At 44.1% G+C, this 6,034-nt stretch overlaps 1 non-coding gene across 1 annotated transcript; it reads right to left on the bottom strand.

Annotated features, from left to right (window-relative positions):
- Positions 1-352: 352 nt before the first annotated feature.
- On the bottom strand, positions 353-424 carry TRNAE-UUC (transfer RNA glutamic acid (anticodon UUC)). Its single transcript has one exon. It is a non-coding gene; the product is annotated as a tRNA-Glu (tRNA).
- Between the last annotated feature and the right edge of the window lie 5,610 nt (positions 425-6,034).

The following is a 6,034-nucleotide window of genomic DNA, read 5'->3' on the forward strand; positions in this document are numbered from 1 at the left end:
CATCTCATCAACATCCTGCTTTCCAGGAATGTCTCTGTCAGTGTCCATAGTAGTCAGGGTAACACACTAGCTGCTGTAACAAACAACCCTGCAACGGAGGGTTATTTCTCCTGACATATTCCCATGTGGTTCCTAGGTTCCTCTCTCCCAAGAGGATCCAGGGTTCTTTTACCTCACACACATGGTCTCTGAGAACACTGATCTAGGGAAAAACAAAAGCATGGCTGATTGCACAGAAGGACTTACAGCCAGGCCTGCAAGTGGCCTTTGGATGTGACAATACTAGGAAAATACTAGGACGTCTTTGGCCATTTTTTTCCCCAGCCACACTGTGTGGCTTGTGGGATCTTAGTTCCCTGACCAGGAATTGAACCCGGGCCACGGCAGTGAAAGTGCCGAGTCCTAACCACTGGAACACCAGGGAAGTCCCAGCCTTTGGCCTTGATAAGAGTAAATGAGGTCAGGGCACTCGAAGCCAGACAGCAGTGTACTAAGTCTTAGTGATGACTACTTTAACAAGACAACTAAGAGTTCATTAATTTGTTCCCTACTAATGAGGAATTTCTAGTAATTGAGACAAAACTGAGCTTACCTTTGTCAGCATATCTCCTAAATGCAAATTAGAGTATAGATCATACAGAACAGAAGGATGCCGGAATAGCTAAGAGATGGTGCTATTTTTAGCCGACTTCAGGATTCCTCAAACGGGATGATCCTCTAAGCACAGGTCCAAGTCGCAGTGGATGATGTTGGTATGTGAGAAGAGTTAAGTTACAGAAAGGGCCTGGGCTCAGGGGTGAGCCCAAGGGCAGCCAGTCCCTGAAGGGAGAGCTGAAGTCACAGTGGAGCGGAGGTGGGCTGACAGCTGCAATGGCCCGCATTCATGAGCCATGTGCTCATCTTGTTTAATGCCCACAGTCCAGAGGTGTCCTTCTCCCGCTGCTGGAGGGAGGTGACGGGAGTGGAGACATCAGAGCCCGAGGGCGGCAGTGGGCTGGGGCAAAGGGCAGATCAGCTCTGATTTCAAGTAACTCAGAAGCTTAAGTATCAGAAATTAATAATTCTGCTTGAAATCTCTTCTAGCTATAAATTATATGATGCAATCAATCCTTCAATATCTTTACTCATTCAACCAATATTCATTAAGTACAAACCTACCATGTACCAAGAACTGTGCCAGGTGCTGGAACGAACATTCACTTGGTTTCTTCCAAGAGTTCACAGCATGGGACCTTATTATAGTCTACCCGGCCTTATTTCATGAAACTAAAGGGAGAGTGAAACAATATATACTACCTCTACTTGCAACAGGAGAATAAAGCAGAGAGGCAAAGCAAATTTCTCAAGGTCACACAGATGGGAAATGGCAGAGGCAAAATTCAACTTGAAAGTAGAACTGAACTTCCTGAAGTCTGTTTCATTTTGGATTGTACCATATCAGACATACCTCCCCACAACATGTTTACCCAAGGCTGACTTTGCTGTGCTTTGGTTTCTGGAGTTCTTTATTACATCCCCTGAAGGGATCCATACTTACTCCAATACACAGGGCCATGACTGGAAACCTACACTCCCTTTGCCAGAATGTCAAGAAAGCTAACAAGAGCATGTCTTTCAAGGCTTTGATCACAGAGAAGACAAACTCAAGCAGAAATTCGTATTGTTAGAGTGATTACAGTGATTATAATTAATACTAGACAACATAATGATAAGAACATGATGTATTCAGAATGCCTAATTAGAGCCATTTTATCATTATTTTCTTCCTAAGCCTAATGATCATGATCATCATTATTAATAATGATCATAACCACCGGAAGACAATGACAGCAATGATGACAAATGGCTCGGAACCAATTTGGTGTTCTCCGGGAAGCGTGCTCCTCCAAGTCTCTGGCTGGTCAGGATGACTTTGTTAGTTGTGAAGTGACTGATATAATGTAATTATTATATTTAATAATAGATGACAAGTGGCGTTACACTGCAGAAGGAAAAAAGGGCGCTCGGGCCACCAGCACAGCACCGGGATGCTGCCGCTCCTCCTCCAGCACAACTGATATGCAAATAAATCCACAGCCATAACCACCAGCGCCCCCTCCCATCAGGCACCGTGGTCATCCATCCAGAAGCTCTGTTGTAGGATAGCCAGGGTCTGAGGGCTTTGCTCTCCCACTGGGTCTGGTTCCTGGGACCACTAACGTGTTAGTCTACTTCCATCCAGACGTGTAGCAAGACCCAGTTTCATGGTTAATTTTTAGTTTTGATGGTCAAGTGTGAAGTTGATTGGTCCAAGGGATGCCCAGATAGCTGGCAAAACACCACATATGTGTGTGTGTGTATCTATATATATATCTATACCTATGTGTGTATATATACATATATATATATATATATATATATATATATTTATACATAGATAGATACACACACATACAATATTGGTTCTATTTCTCTGGAGGATTCTGACTATGATGCCTAACGTATCTCAGACACCCAATGCGAGAGATACTTAAGGTTTCGGCTGACATGTGTCCAAATATATTAGGGCCAGGACAACGCTAGCTAAGGCCTGAACCCCCGATGGAAGTTCCCAGGGTACCACAAGAGAGGAGGGTTGTGCTTCTTTTACTGGAAGATGCTACAGAATGTTCAATCTGAGCAGCGTGAGGACCATGGTGCTCTAGCTGAAGAACTCCCTAGCACTCATCACTTTTGAAATGTGGGCATCCCCTCTGTTCCCGCCTTACTCTACAGCTGCCCCACTTGGGCTGCTGGAAGCCCTCTCTTCTCCTCTGCTGAACAGCCACGTACTCCGCACCTCCCACCAAAGAGGCAGAACCAGTGTGAACATTAAAATAACCACCAGCCTCTAGTTCCCCAACAACGTGGTCACCCAACGAAGCAGGCTACAGAGAAGGGCAGTAGAACCATTTGTGAGAGGATGGGGGAGCAGAGGGTGAAGACAGAGAAAGCAGCGGCCAAGTCCAGCAAGAGCGGGAGCATCAACAAACACACACAGAGCCCGTCGTCCTTAGTCCTAGACATCCTGAACACAAACCAGCGACCTTACAAATACTAGAGGTACCTGGACATTAAACAATACGTATTCATGGACTCAGAGAAGTGTCACTGAAATTCTTTCATGCATTCAACAAATATGCGTTGACAATGTAAGGCACTGCGCTAGACTTGAGGATAAAGCTGTAGAGAAGACACACAGCCCGGTCCCCAGGAAACTCACAGCCTAGAGAAGACAATCAATAAACAAGTTCTTAATTGTGATACACGCTCTGAGGGAAGAGACTGACACTCAACCCTGCAGAACAGCAAGCAACCTGGGTATTGGGCGTTTAACTAGTCCAGGTCCACTGTACATCAGAGGTAGATATTTGAACCTCAAGACTCTGAGTCTTGAGTGTGTTGTTTCCAAATAGCAAGTTTCATAAGCATATTTTCTGAAGCAAATACCACATAATGTTGAACATGCAAAAGCAGCAACGGTATCAACCACAGTTGGCACCAAACTGACCATAAAGTTTCGGACTTCGCGACGAACTTGCCAGTTCGTCAGTACTTTCTCACAGCAAGACTCGAGGCAGAGCTAGTTCAAGGAAACAGGAAGCTGCCATATTTCCCATTCACCCAAGAATCTTCTGATGCTTACGAAGAAGCCAAAAACTGTGTCACATGCAACAGTTTCAAGCAATTTCAAACCCACCCTCCAGAGTAACCCCAGAGCTTTCTGGACAGTGCAGGAGGGACACACAGGTAAGCATCCACAATGGGCAGTAGATAGTCATAAACAATTCCAGGATTCAGGAGATGAGCCAAGCATTGCTCTAGTTTGCCATCAATTTGCCCTTTATCCCACACACAATTCACCTTACAGGAGCACCCAAGATGTCCTCCTCTCCCTAATCTCCCGCCTCCTTCCTGTTTCCATTTCTACCCTCTGATCCTCTATTCTCACCCCAGGGTCCACCTTAATAGGCCACAGGGGAAGTGCCTACTGCCATTTGTAAGAGGAATTTTAAAGCTTGCAACCCTCAAAGTGGAGCATCTACAAGATCTTTCTCAGGATAACACTGGCCCCTTCTTTAGTATAACTTGTATGTACAACGGTGAGTCTTGGCCTCTTTGCCTGGACTTCCAAGAGTGCAGAGAAAAAGCAAAGAAGGGGAGGACAAGGAGAGAAAACTACCCTGCCACACCTGGCTCTGCAGGGCTCCCACAGATCTTCTCTAACTGAAATTAATGACTAATGGGCCTTTCCACATCTGAGGCTGTGCACCTTCCCATTCCCCGAAGGCTGGGGTAGCGAGAACCCACACACTCTTTAGTTTGGCATCTAAACAGGCCATGCTCTGAGCTTAGGCTGTACCATTCAGGAACGTGTGAACCAGCCACATACTGTCCTTATTCTCCTGAGCATCAAGGTTCAAATCCCAATTACAGTAAAAAAGAAAAGTAAACTTCATGGGAACTTGGAGGCCACTGTAAAATCCAAGCTCTAGTCTGAAAGAAACAGCCTGTCAAGTTCTTCAGAGGGAAAGAAGGAAGGTGTAATAGAAAAACTATAGGAAGCCACTGTCTTCCCAACTTTTTATCCATTTTCTACCTCTGGGTCTGTGATCACTGATGGCCCTTCTGCTTGGAATCTTCCCATATCTTCCCTCATCAAATATTAGCAATAGTTTTAGGCTTCATTAAAAGGTTGCTTCCTACAAGAAGCCTTCCCTTGTTTATTTCCCTCATAAACAATAATATTGTAACAGTAACGTATATTGAGAGTTTACTATAATGCCAGTATTGCATGTATTTTTGCTCATTTAATTTTCAAAACCATATTACCAATATTATTATCCCTATCATTATCCTATTCACTGTCATTGTTGTCCTTATCATTAATCTTATTTTTCAGATGAAGCTCAGGTAGGTAATTTTCCTAAGAGCACCAGTCAGAAAATATAGATATACATAGAAGAACCACAACTCTTTGTATTAGTTATGACATAACACACCCCACTTCCCATCCCCACCCCAACAGGAAGCCTGTAATATAGTAAATGCTCAACTAATGCTGTTTTTAATTGAACTGAAATAACGTTAAGTAATAAGTAGGATACTTAAGGATAAAAGATGAATGAAACCACAATATAAGCTTAGTCATTTCCTTGAAAGTGTGGTCATGGGTGAGTCACATTGTTTTAGTAGTTCTAATGAAAAGATGAAGAAGCCTGTTTGAACAGATGGTAATTTGGGGATCAGAGACTAGGCCTTGCTAGCCATCCAGCCTTTGGAGACATCCTCAAGCAGTTAAGAAGAGCCTAGATTGGCACCTAACCAGCTGCAGAAATGTGTATGTGACACCAGTGTTGTTAATCCCCAATTGCCCTGCCCTCCCACCAGAAAGGCTAATGCACATAGCATTGCTCCAACTGACTTATTTAAGAATAAACTTCTGTATTCGTTTTCTATTGCTATGTAACAAATTACCACAAACTCAATGGCTTTGAACAACACCCATTTTATGATCTCATTGTTTCTGTGAGTGAGGAGTCCATGCATGGCTTAGCTGGGTTCTCTGGTCAAGGTCTCACAAGGTTGACGTCAAGATGTGGGCCAAGGCTGTGGTTTCATCTAGAAGCTCAACAAGGGAAGAATCTGCTTCCAGACTCGCTTGTGTTGGTGACAGAAGTCATCTCCTTGTGGGTTTCATGGCAGCTTCAAAGCCAGAAATGGAGAGTCTCTGTTTCTTGGAGTCTGATTTCAAAGAAGCCCTAAGCCGTCTTCTGAAGGGCTCATCCAATTAGGTCAGGCCCACACATGACAATCTCCCCAATCATTAACTCAGTCAAAATCCTTTTACCTTCGCCATATAACATGATCATGAGTGTGATTCTATTAGAAGCAAGCCACAAGTTCTGCCCACACTCACAAGGAAGGAATTAAATGGGACACAACGGTAGGGGGGAGATCATGATAGAGGCCATCTTGGAATTTTGCCCATCACATTTTTCCTCCATCTTTCCCT

The sequence above is a fragment of the Lipotes vexillifer genome, unplaced genomic scaffold (assembly GCF_000442215.2).
Source record: "Lipotes vexillifer unplaced genomic scaffold, Lipotes_vexillifer_v1.1 scaffold803, whole genome shotgun sequence".
Taxonomy (NCBI): domain Eukaryota; kingdom Metazoa; phylum Chordata; class Mammalia; order Artiodactyla; family Lipotidae; genus Lipotes; species Lipotes vexillifer.